Below are 13346 nucleotides of genomic sequence, written 5' to 3'. Positions count from 1 at the left end.
ACCAGCTCAGATACGAGCACTGTGTGTATTTTAGAGGCTAGTTTAGAGTCAAGATCCACACATGGTGAATTACCAGGCAAGAGTGACAGCAGCCAGGCCTGGGGATAGGCCAGGGCATGTGCAAACTCCCTGGAGGGCAAGGCCACAGACCAGTTCTGCTGCAGCAGACTCAGATGATGACCACATTGGGGCAGGCTACAGGAAAATGCTGATGATGTTGCACACCAAGATGCTTGGTGCATTGGGACCCCTGCCAGATAGCCTCCAGTCACTGGCTTGGAGCATGGGGGAGTCTAGCTGCAGAATGGCACAGAGCATTGCGCAAAGCTTGGAGACCATCCTTTCCATCATGGAAGTGGTGGCCACCTCCACGGCAGCACACAGACCGACCCTTGATCGATCGTCTGCTGATCTCTGTCCCAGCTGCCAGTTCAACACAGTGCTGTCGTGGAAGATCAGACAGAGGTCATGAGATCCCTGTCTACTTCCATTCAGGGACAGACAGCTGCCATCGTGGATGTGGATCTCAGTACTCAACAGGGCATGCAGGCTGTCTCAGCAATCAGGCAATCTGTGGTCCAGCAGAATATGAGGATTGCTGAGATGCCGTTCTTTGTAATGGAAGTGGACCATGGAGCATGAACCTGCTGTCCTATATCAGAATGACAGCATTCGTGCTCCCATCATTGCCATTCTGCCAGTGCTCTTGCTGTTGCCTCTCAGCAGCCAGCTCAGACTGCTACCACCCTCAGTCCAGAGCTGGTTGAGGACACCTGCAGTCTTCCTCAGTGAAAGTCAGTAGCCTTCCACCAGCCATGCTGCAATCACTGGGGTAGCACAGCAAAGGAGCACAAGGCCAGGCAAGGGCACCAGAAACACAGACATTAATGGGATGCACAAGTGTGATTAGTTCTGTTTATTTTTGTATTATTGATGTATTGCTGACAAAGTTGTTGAGTGATGGTTTTTGCTGTTGGTCTTTACCGAGGGATATAGGCCAGGAGCACTTTGTGATGGGGAATCTGAAATTCATGCACTGCAAGGTGGGTCCATGTTGGGGATGGGGATGTTCCTTTTAACTGAAACAAAACCTCACAACGTGGTCCCTCTCATTCCACCCAGATGCTCCTCCTCCAATTCCTCCTTCCAAGAGAGCCACCAGATCCCAGGAGGTAGTGGCTAGGCCTTCATAACTGCGAGGTTGTGGAAGATACAGAACTCCACCACAAACCTGAAGACCCTCTTGGGCATGTACTGTAGACAGCCCCCCATTGAGTGATCTAAGCAGCAGAATCTCTGCTTTAGGAGACCAATGGCTTGCTCAAAGATGTTATGGTTGGTTCCATGGCTCTCATTGAAGGCCCTCTGACCTCATGTGGTGGGATGGCAGAAGAGGGTCATGAGCCATGTGTGGTGGGGGTTGCTGAGCAACCATCCTGTTATCTGTCTTGGAGGCCCAAAGACAGTGGAAATTGATGAGTGTCACTGGATAAAAGCATCCAGGATAGCAAGCATTCACCGAAATGAATTTCTTGGTGTGATCAGACAACTGCATATTGACTGAGTGATAGCCCTTGCAGTTGCAGAACCACTTCCCATTGACGTAGGGGACCCACAAAGGCATGTGTGTGCAATCAATGGTGCCCTGCACCATCGGGAAGCTTGCTGTCCTGACGAAGCCACGGGCCCTTTCATCCTGATCTTCCTTCCACATGAAAAAGAAGATAAAGACCCTCTCCTCCTCTAGCGCACCTTTGTCACCTCCCGGATGCTTCTGTGGACAAAGAATTGCAACACATTGCTAAATTCACCAAGTCTCACCTGGAAGGATCCAGTTGCTTCAAAAGATAAGGTGAGGGTGATTTTCACCGCCATTGGAAGGGCTGTCCTCACCTGGTTTGAGGCTCCAGGTCTTTGTGAAAGAGGTGACATAACTCCGCCACTACCTCCTTAGTGAAGTAAAGACTCCTGAGACACTGCTACTGGCGCATACTACTGTAGGACTGCTGCTCCCAGAAGAACCTCTCGGGGTAGAGTCTTGTAAGCAGAACCCTCCTTCTCCTTTGTCCTTGGAGGTTCTCCTCTCTGCCTCCTCCTCTGCATTTTGTAAAATTATTAGGTTACTAACCAGAATACTAATTGTTAAATAAAAGCAAAATACTGCGGATGCTGGAAATCTGAAACAAAAACAAGAAATGCTGGATTCACTAATTGTTAAAATCTAGCTATTATAAACTAACAACTAACGTATTATTATAAACCAATATGTAACTTTTGTAGAACTCATCTTTGCAGTATGGTAAAATGGGAAAACTTAGGAACTAGGGCACAGTATAGACAAGATATTATTACGACCAGGTGAGAAAGAGGTCTAGGGTTCCCTTTCAGCCTTCACCTGGTCTTACTGTAACAGGGTGTTTTTAGCTCCCCCTTGGTGAATCCTTGTCCAATTATAAGGCAAAGAAACCAGCACAAACAGGTTTTCTTAGGTTTAAAGAAGAAAAGTTGAAATTTATTCAACTTAAACTCTAATTTGGTTGACGCCTACGGATACATGATGTACCCAATCTAGCATACATATGCGATACACACATGCAAATAGAGACAGAAAAGAGCAGAAGAAAAATAAAGTGAAAATGTTTGAGGCAATATCTGAAGAGTTGTTGTTACAGTTCTTTGAACTCACTGTAGAGTCCTTGATTGTAGGTAGATCTTGCTTTTCATTGGGGCCCAGTATTCTTCTTAAACCTTGTTCACTGTAGGAGACTTTTCTCTCTTAGGGTTCATGTGTCTTCATTGGATTCAGAGGCTTGTGAGAAAGAGATGGGAGCAGACAGGAGAGATCTTCTCAGTCTAAGAGCAAACAGACTTTTTCAGTTCAAACTGTTTGTACAATTCAGAAAACCCCAGGTTGCCAAGCAGGTTAGTCAGAACGCTAACTGGTCTGACCACGTCTTGGATTATATCACCTTAGCAGTCACTGGAATGCTCCTCTTACACACAATACCTGGTGATCAAAGTCCATTGTGGGTTGAATGTGTCAGGGAATTGTCCTTTGTCCTTTCCAATCACCATCTGTTAATATGCAAATGTCTTTTCCAGCCACAGCTGATCTGATTAACAAGTCCTTTCTTCACCCCAGTAACAGTTTAAAATCAATGTTCATGGCAAAATTAATGTGCCTCATTCTTGGCAGGTGGGGGCCTAGCATGACAATATCAAGTAGAGGGATTCTGGGAAATTATGTCAAGTTTCAAAAAGCTTAATTAGCAAAAAGGGTGAGACCTTGAAGGTAGTCAGTGAGAAGCAGCTTCTGTGAGAACAGTATGTAGATGTATCTCCCAACGAGGTAAAGAAACACAGAATGTAAAAGCATGGAGATACAGTAATGAATATAAAGGGCATTACTTACATAAATCTGTAAGTTTAGCAACAGTCACAAAATCATTTTTGGTTGGTTGAGGAAAGGATGCTTTAACAGAAGGCTAAAGATGTTTGGGAAAGGGAGGGTTAATTGAAAAGCAGCCAGAATAAAAAAAATGCCTGGACTTTGTCTCTGTACGACAAAGCAACTCTTCGAAATGGCGGTGGTGTAGTGATATGGTCACTGGATCAGTGATATAGGATATTGTTCTGGGGACATGGGTTCAAATCCCACCATGGCAGAAGATAGCATTTGAATTCAGTTAATAAACCTGGAATCAAAAGCTAGTCTAATGATGGCCATGAAATGATTGTCACACAAACCCATCTGGTTCACTAATGTACTTTAGGGAAGTAACTCCAGACCCACAGTAATGTGTGGTTGACCCTTAACTGCCCCCTGAAAGGGCCTAGCAAGCCATTCAGTTGTATCTAACCACTACAAAGTCGATAAAGAATAAAACCGGACAGATCGACCTAGGCACTGGAAATGACAACAGCAAACCCAGCCCTGTTGACCGTGCAAAGTTCTCCTTACTAACATCTGGGGGCTTGCGCCAAAGCTGGGAGAGCTGTCGCACAGACTAGTCAAGCAACAGCTTGACATAATCATACTCATGGAATCATATCTTGCAATGTCCCAGACATTGTCATCACCATCTCTGGTTATGTCCTGCCAGGAGGACAGACCCAGCAGAGGTGGTGGCACTGTGGTATACAGTTGGGAGGGAGTTGCCCTGGGAGTCCTCAACATTGACTCCAGATTCCATGAAGTCTCATGGCATCAGGCCAAACATAGGTGAGGAAACCTCCTGCTGATTACCACCTACTGCACCCCGCTTAGCTGATGAATCAGTACTCCTCCATGTTGAACATCACTTGGAGGAAGCACTGAGGGTGGCAAGGGCACAGAATGTACTCTGGGTGGGGGACTTCAATGTCCACCACCAAGAGTGGCTCAGTAGCACCACTGCTGACCGAGTCCTAAAGGACACAACTGCTAGACTGGATTTGCAGCAGGTAGTGAGGAAACCGATAAGAGGGAAAAACATACTGGACCTCGCCTCACCAATCTGCAGATGCATATGTCCATGACAGTATTGGTAGGAGTGACCACCGCACAGTCCTTGTGGAGACAAAGTCCTGCATTCACATTGAAGTATTCCTTCCATCATGTTCTGTAGCACTACCACTGTGCTAAATGGGACAGATCTAAGCTCTGCAGTCCTGCCACATCCAGTCGTGAATGGTGGTGGACAATTAAACAACTAACTGGAGGAGGTGGCTCCACAAATATCCCCATCCTCAATGATGGGGGAGTCCAGCACATTAGTGCAAAAGATAAGGTTGAAGTATTTGCAACAATGTGGATGATCCATCACGCCCTCCTCCTGAAGTCCCCACATCACAGATGCTAGTCTTCAGCCAATTCAATTCACTCCATGTGATGTCAAGAAATGCCTGTAGGCACTGGATACTGCAAAAGCAATGGGCCCTGACAACATTACGGCAATAGTAATGAAGACCTGTGCTCCTGAACTTGCTGTGCCCCAAGCCAATCTGTTCCAGTACAGCTACAGCTACAATGCTGGCATCTACCTGGCAATGTGGAAAATTGCCCAGGTATGTCATGTACACAAAAAGCAGGACAAATCCAACCCGGCCAATTATCACCCCATCAGTCTAATGTCGATCATCAGTAAAGTGATGGAAGGTGTCGTTGACAGTGCTATCAAGTGGCACTTGCCTAGCAATAATCTGCTCAGTTTGGGTTCCGCCAGGGCCACTCAGCTTCTAATCTCATTACAGCTTCTAACCTCATGGACAAAAGAGCTGCACGCCAGAGGTGAGAGGAGAGTGACTGCCCTTGACATCAAGGCAGCATTTTACCGAATATAGCATCAAGCTGCCCTAGCAAAACTGGAGTCAATGGGAATCAGGGGGAAAACCGTCCGCTGGTTGGAGTCATAGCTAGTGAAAAGGAAGATGGTTGTGGTTGTTGGAGGTCAATCATCTCAGCTCCAGGACATCACTGCAGGTAGTGTCCTAGGCCCAACCATCTTCAGCTGCCTCATCAATGAACTTCCTTCAATCATAAGGTCACCAGTGGGGATGTTCGCTGATAATTGCACAATGTTCAGCGCCATTCGTGACTCCTCAGATACTGAAACTGTCCATGTAAAAATGCAGCAAGACCTGGACAATATCCAGGCTTAGGCTGATAGGTAACAAGTAACATTTGCACCACACAAGTGCCAGGCAATGACCATCTCCAACAAGAGAATCTAACTATCTCCCCTTGACATTCAATGGCATTACGATTGCTGAATCCCCACTACCAACATCCTGGGAGTTACCATTGACCAGAAACTGAACTGTAGTCACAATATAAATAATGTGGCTACAAGAGCAGGTCAGAGGCGAGGAATCCTGCGGCAAGTAACTCATCTACTGACTTCCCAAAGCCTGTCCACCATCTACAAGGCACAAGTCAGCAGTGTGATGGAATACTCTCCACTTGCCTGGATGGGTGCAGCTCCAACAACACTCAAGACGCTTGACACCATCCAGGACAATGCAGCCCGCTTGATTGGCACCCCATCTACAAACAATCACTCCCTCCACCACCGACCCACAATGGTAGCAGTGTGTACCATTTACAAGATGCACTGCAGCAATGCACCAAGGCACCTTAGACAGCACCTTCCAAACCCACAACCTATACCAACTAGAAGGACAAGAACAACAGATTCATGAGAACATCACCACCTGCAGCTTCCCCTCCAAGTCACACACCATCCTTACTTGGAACTATATCGCCGTTCCTTCACCGTCGATGGGTCAAAATCCTGGAACTCCCTTTCTAACACCACATGGACTGCAGCAGTTCAAGAAGGCAGCTCACCACCACCTTTTTAAGGATAATTAAGGATGGGCAATAAATGCTGGCCTAGCCAACGACACCCACATCCCATGAATGAATAAAATAAAACAAACAAGATGAGAGAGAGAGAGAGAGAGAGAAGCTTGAAGACTAAAAGCTGCAAAAGAATCTCGTCGTGCACTCTACCGTCCAGTTTCTGACACAGGTATAATAATCCGCATTGGACTGTTAATCATTGCCTGTTATGTTCTGCCTTTCTGTATTCAGTAGAAACTTTCAAATTCCTTCAGCAACTCACCACAATGCTTCCACCAACTTTGCCTCAGCACTAGTAAGTCAAAAGCATCTCAGCTGCAACTTGTTTAGTGACCCTTTAAATAGCCCCAGAATGGGGCCCATCTTGCTTCCTAACGCTTATTGTTTGAGGAATGAATAAGAAAGGCGTTCCCTGCACATCCGTTGGCCAATTTTGGTATTCTTGTATTGAATTAGTCCGTTGATATCCATACCGTAGTGATCTCTCTCCTTCAACCTGTTTGGGCACACACAGGGGATGCACTTGTGTGTGCCACTCCAGTTGCCTCATGCCACGCAGCCACGTGGAAATGACCAGCAGTACCTCTTGCGTTTCAACTCTGCATGTATGTCTAGCGATGCTACATGGATGAGGTTACACATGTGCAGGCCAAGGAAAAATATGGGCATCAGTGAGATCACAGAAACATAGCTGAAAGTAGAATGTCGACAAGCGGTGGAGTTCAGGACATTCAAACAGCCACCCCAAATCACCTATGACCAACCTCACCAACCTCTATTGGTTCGCCATCTTACATCGCATTTATTTCAAAATGCTCATCCTTATTTACAAACCTTATGACCTTACTCCACCTACCTCTGCTGGTCCTGTCCCCACCCATCCCCACGCCCACCCCTACCTCCAGCTTGTATCTTTGCTCTTCCAAGCTTAGTCTACTTTACAGCCTGTGTGGGTCCTATTTTAACTCTGTCTAAATGAATAGGTTTTGAGTGAATTAAAATCGGGCCCCCTGCGTCTCCTTGTCAGCTCCTTTACAACCAGGTAGAAGAGAATTATTCCTGCAGCGCTGTCAATTAAGCTGCTTTCTGTGAAGCTGTGTGAAGGGCAGCATGTTCTCTGGATCGGAGATGAACTATAAGTCATCTGGATGATGTCATGTCATTGAGGGAGCCAGATATCATGTTTGTCAATCTGGAAGGGTGGTTCAGACATTGTCAATGATGGTAAATCACCTTCATTACTTCAAGATTGCCCTTTCCAGACATGTGGTGTTGACAGACATGATGAATCTTCGCTGGCACAGAAACTGGCAATTCTTCATGAAATTTTGTGTTTATTATTCCTTGTTGTCCAACTATGCAATATGGATGAGGTAGAGCCAAAAGAAGTGTCGACGCGGGAAGGAAATATGCTATATATGTCTAACTTAGGTGAAGAGCCAAGATCTATACTGCAGGAACCACCAAGGTTGAAAACAGCAGGAGAGAAGTCGTGGTAGTAGTTAATTGACAAACTACCTTGGATTTCCAAAGAACGCAGACTGGACTTCTGCAGTGGCTCAAATTCCTTATCTCCTGAGTTTATGATCTTGACTGGAATCATTGAATTGTGCAGCACAGAAGGAGACCATTCAGCCCACTGTGCCTGTGCCAGTTCTTTGAAAGAGCTATCCAATTAGTCCGACTCCCTTGCTGTTTCCTTTTAGGTGTTGGCTGTGACTCAGTGGTATCACTCATACCTCTTAGTCAGAAACTTGTGGTTTCAAGTCCCAGTTCAGATCCTTAAACACAAATTCTAGGCTAACACTACAGTGCAATACTGAGGGAGTGCTGCACTGTCAGAAGTGCCATCTTTTGGATGAAACGATAAACTGAGGCCCCGTCTGCTCTTTCAGGTGGACATAAAAGATCTTATGACACTATTTGAAGATGAGCATGTGAGTTCTCCCTAGTGTACAAGGGAATATTTATCCCTGACCCAAAATTATTCCAACAGATTATCTGGTCATTATCACATTACTGCTTGTGGGACCTTGCTGTGTGCAAATTGGCTGCAGCATTTTTCTACAGTCCAACAGTAACTACATTTCAAAAATACATCATTGGCTATAAAATGCTTTGGCATCATGAAAGGCACTATAGAAATACAAGTCTTTCTTTCATAACCCTGCAATTTTTTCTTTTCAGGTATATATCCAATTCCCTGTTGAAAGTTAATATTAAAGCTGTTTTCACCATCCTTACAGACAGGCATTCCAGAACATAACAACTCATGCGAAATGAATTCCTCCTCATCTTCTCCACCGCGGGTTTTTTGGCAATTATTTTAAATACATGTCCTCTGGTTACCAACCCTCAAGACAGTGGAAATAATTTCTCCTAATTTACTTTATCAAAACCCCTCATAATATTTATTACATTTCGCCATGACCTTCTGTGCTCTGAAGAGCACATTACCACATTCTAACTCTCTCAACATAACTGAAGTCCTCATCCCTTGGTCCTCGGTTCGTTCCTTAGTCTGTGTGGGTCTCAGCTGGGATGTGGTAAGCCTGCTACAGTTGACCTCTGTGTCAGAGATAGGGAATAAAACACAGGTAGAGTTTTTAGTCTTTATTAATATTGGAATCAAGCAAGGATCAGCTGTGATGGCATCATCAAGTCATTCGCCAATATTCACCATCAAGGTTATACATCGAAATTAGGCCAGATACCAGGGAAGCAGTTACTGTCCTTAGTAATTGCTCCACAGCAAAGAGTCAATACTGGAGGAAGACTGGCAGGAATCCCTCTGAAAATGGAGGCGGCCCAGTTCCTCTGGGAATGTCCAGGAGTTTCCTGGTTGTCTTGTCAGGGGAATTGATAGCCTTACATGACAAATGATGGCCTTGTGAGGGGCGGGGGGGGTTGGGGGGTGGGGGTTGGTGGGAGGGGGGCGGTGTGGGTGCAGAGCCGGGGAGGGACATGGTCTCATAAAGGCAGGGAATTTCCACTACTCAGGCTCTGGTGGGACTCAATATCAGGGGAGGCTGCTATGCTGGGTTTGGTGGAAGCATACATATCTTCGAAAGGGCAAAGATAGGTTCCAGGGCAGGCAAGCAACCTGAAACTTCAAAGGCCTATGATTGAAAGAAAAAACATTGTGTCGATTGGTCAGGCAGCCATGGGGTCTGTGGGGTGGCTATGGATGGGGGATGGCCTTGGGTTTTTATGACAATTCAACAGTTTATGGTCATTTTTACTGATACCAGCTTTTTATTTCCTGATTTCTCAAATTGCCAAGGTGCGATTTGAACGCGGATTCTCTGGATTATTAGTTTACATCGACACCACCATTTCTAGTGGGATCAGTGCTGCAGGGCGTCGGGACCTGAGGAATTTCAGGGCTGATGGCACATAACTGCAGCTTCCTGATTTGTCCCATCTCTGACTGCTTTCCATCTGCGTTGTCCTGTCCTACTAGCCTACTAGCTTTTGACTTTAAGTTCCTGATCAATTTTTAAAAATTGTACATCACACGTTAGAGGTGATTTTGACTTTGGGCGATAGCGGAAGATGGGCGATAGTGAATCAGCAGCCAGATTTACATCTTTCTCCATTTTCATTTCCAGAGAAGTCATAGCCCAAAGTCAAGATGACCCCACATTGTACATTGTTAACACTGATGGGAAAGGATTAAAATCTTCAGGATATTCCTCAGTGGGTGTTATCCTATATTTTCAGAGGCCAAACCAAGTGCAGAAAGAGGATTATATTAACACTGAGCAATACAGAAAAATGAGATGATCAGAGAAGGAACTTTAATACATGAATGGAATTTTGATCTTTACCTTGCCTATTTTTCTTCTCGTGCTGTCGTCTTTTTTGCCACCACAGCAGAAGAATGATGTTATTCATTAAACTTGCTAACTGATTCACAATATTTCGGCTCAATTGCATAGGGGTCACAGAAAGCAGCGTCCAATTCATTCCCACATTGACAGGGCATAAACTCCGAATAAATTTAAGCACCTTTCCAAGGAGGAGATGGGGAGAGGAAAGAAGATATTTTCCTGTTTATGTTGCCCATGTATGTGGACTAATCAATACTCATTGCCAGTGGGTTAATAACTGCATTTATTTAGTAACATTAATATAGCAAACATCCCAAGGAAGGAGAAGCTATGTCATACTACGCTACAGGCATCTATCTGAGAGGATAGACTGGCAGCTGGGCCTGTTGTGTGGTGACACAGATATAAGATAATTGACAAAAGAACCAAAGGAGAGGGGGTGGGGGTGGGGGTGGGGGAGGGGGTAGGAGAATTTTTGTTTTTACGTAGCAAGTTATGATCAGGAATGCACTGTCTGAAAGAATGGTAGAAAAAGATTCATTAGAAACTTCTGAAAGGGAATTGGATATATACTTGAAAAAGAAAACTTTGCAGGGCTGTGGGCAAAGAGTAGTGGAGTGGGTCTTACTGGATAGCTATTTCAAAGAGCCAACACAGACATGATAGGTCAAATGGCCTCTGTGCTTTTAGCATTGGGAAAAAAAAGGCTTAAGGCTTATTGGATTTCTTTTTTCATCCAAAAGACTGCACCAGCAACAATGTAGTGCTCCCTCAGAACTGCACTGGAGAGTCAGCCTACATATGTGCTCAAGCCTTTGGAGTGGGACTTGAACCCATAACCTTCGAACAGCAAAAGTGAGAGTACCACTCAAGCTTCAGCTGACAGTGGCATTACAATGGCCTAATGGACCTGTGAATGCAGCAATACATATGGAGCAGACCATTAGAAAGTCACAATAGACTGTTCAATCCCACTCTCTCAAATACGGAATCTTTTCTAATGTGTCAAATATTTAGTCTGCACCAGCCAAGAATGTTTAGGAAATCATATTGTAAAGGAATTTACTCATTAAACCCTGTCAATGACCCAGGCATTTACTTGGAAACGGTTCAAAAATGTTCCCAATTTGCCCTCCCTCCAACATAAATCCCTCCCCGGCCTGTGAAACAGTGTTGAGAGAATTTGAACTAGGATTTGTAATGTTGTAGCTTTAATAGAGATTGATTATTTTAACTGTGTATTTGGTGATGCTGAGGAACTGAACTGTTACTAAAAAGTAGTTAATGCCAGTGTGCAATAGCTCACACAATGTCGTGTGACCACATTGAGGATTTGTAGATGAGCCATACTGATCAGAATTCCTAACCTTTATTATTCTGCCAAAAATTTTTAAAATGTGTAAATGTCATCACTCCCTATTTCTCAGGCGATAAACCGTGTGACAGCCATTCAGATCGGGAGCTCAGCTGGTTGATTTGCTGCAGTTGGCCTCAGCTCTGCTGCATTAGTTAAATTAGCCAGGGTTTCCTGCTCACATAATCCTTTCTGCTTGAAAGTGGACATCACATTGAGGATAGAATCGGGCACCGCTCTTATTAGCCATGACTCAGTGGTAGCTCTCTCAGCTCGGAGTTACAAGGCTGCAGGTTCAAGATCCACTTGAGCACAAAATGCAGGCTGACACTTCCAGTGCAGTACTGAGGGAATGCACTGTTGGAGGTGCTGTCTTTTAGATAAGATGCTGAACTGAGGCCCCATCTGCTCCCTCAGGTGGACTTAGAAGACCCCATGGTATCATTTTGTAGAGGAGTAGGTCAGTTCTCCCTTGTGTCCTGGCCAATATTTATCACTCAACCAACAGATTATCTGATCATTCTCACCCTGATGTTTGTGGGTCCTTGACCTGCGCAAACTGACTGCCCCCATTCCCTACATTACAAAAGCGACTAGATCAAAAAGTACTTTGTTGACTGTGAAGTACTTTGAGATATCCTGAGGTCATGAAATGCATTATATAATTGCAAGTCTTTCTTGCTTTTCTATCCTCGCAACTCATTATTTAGGAACAAACATGCAGTATGGCCACTTGATGCATTATAAGACTTCTGTGGAAGTAATTGTCGCCAACAACAACTTGTGCCTTTAATGTAGAAACAAGGTCCCACGGCAATTTACAGAGGCATAAGGATAAAATAGACCCTAAACCAAAGGAGGAGACATGAGGAGAGGTGATCAACAGCTTGGCTAAAGGAGGAGAGAATGGTAGAGGGTTTAGGGATGGAATTCTAGAGCATGAGGCCTAGGCAGCTGAAAGCACAGCTGCTAATGCTGGTATGAAGGGAGGAGGAGCTGCACAAAAGGTCAGTATTGGAGGAACAGGGAGATCAGTTTGGCTGTAGGGCTGAAGCAACTACATATGTCGGGAAGTCCAAAGCGAGTGAAGTTGCAGAAGTGGAAATAGGCAATCTTTGTGATGAAAAGGACACTGGACTGGAAATTCAGCTGAGAGCCAAAGAGAATACCAAGGTTGTCAGCAGTCTATATAAGTCTGAGGCTGTAAATGGAATCAGTGGTGAGAGAACAGAGTTTTGTGCAGGAGACAGATCGTAAAGGCCCCAATTTTACCTTAGCCTGCCTAGCGGAAACCAAGCTGGGAGAGGTTAAAATTGAATGGGGGACTTAACTCTTCCTTTCCTGTCCCGATCTGAATGAGACTGCAATTTTAAATTTCAGACAGCAAGCATACATATCCCACGCCAGCAGGATCCTCTTTAACTATACAGGTCAGGCTCATATGATGTTATCGGTGCCCGATCTGCTATTTTAACCCGAGGCCTGAGCGGTGAAGCGGTGATGACTTCCTCCCCATGGAGAATCTGTCAGGAACTGGATCAAGGATCAGAAGAGGCCCAGTAAGGTGAATTTACACATTTTTTAAATGTCCTTGTGAGCCAGGAGGTGTGGGAGTATTCCTCCAGGCCTTGCAAGAAAACCTTGGGCTTCCCTTGCCCGCGCTTGCCCTCACCACTTACCTCACTGCCAGAGGCCATTCTTTTGGATCCCCAGGGGTAGCCTCCTGAATATTGGACAACAGCCAGCACCTTCAGGAGGGAAGCACGTTGGGAAACTTTTCAGTTGGCTTGGGGGTAATTTTAAACTACCCATGAAT

The sequence above is a fragment of the Heterodontus francisci genome, chromosome 5 (assembly GCF_036365525.1).
Source record: "Heterodontus francisci isolate sHetFra1 chromosome 5, sHetFra1.hap1, whole genome shotgun sequence".
Classification (NCBI taxonomy): Eukaryota; Metazoa; Chordata; class Chondrichthyes; order Heterodontiformes; family Heterodontidae; genus Heterodontus; species Heterodontus francisci.
This window is presented reverse-complemented; position numbering follows the sequence as displayed.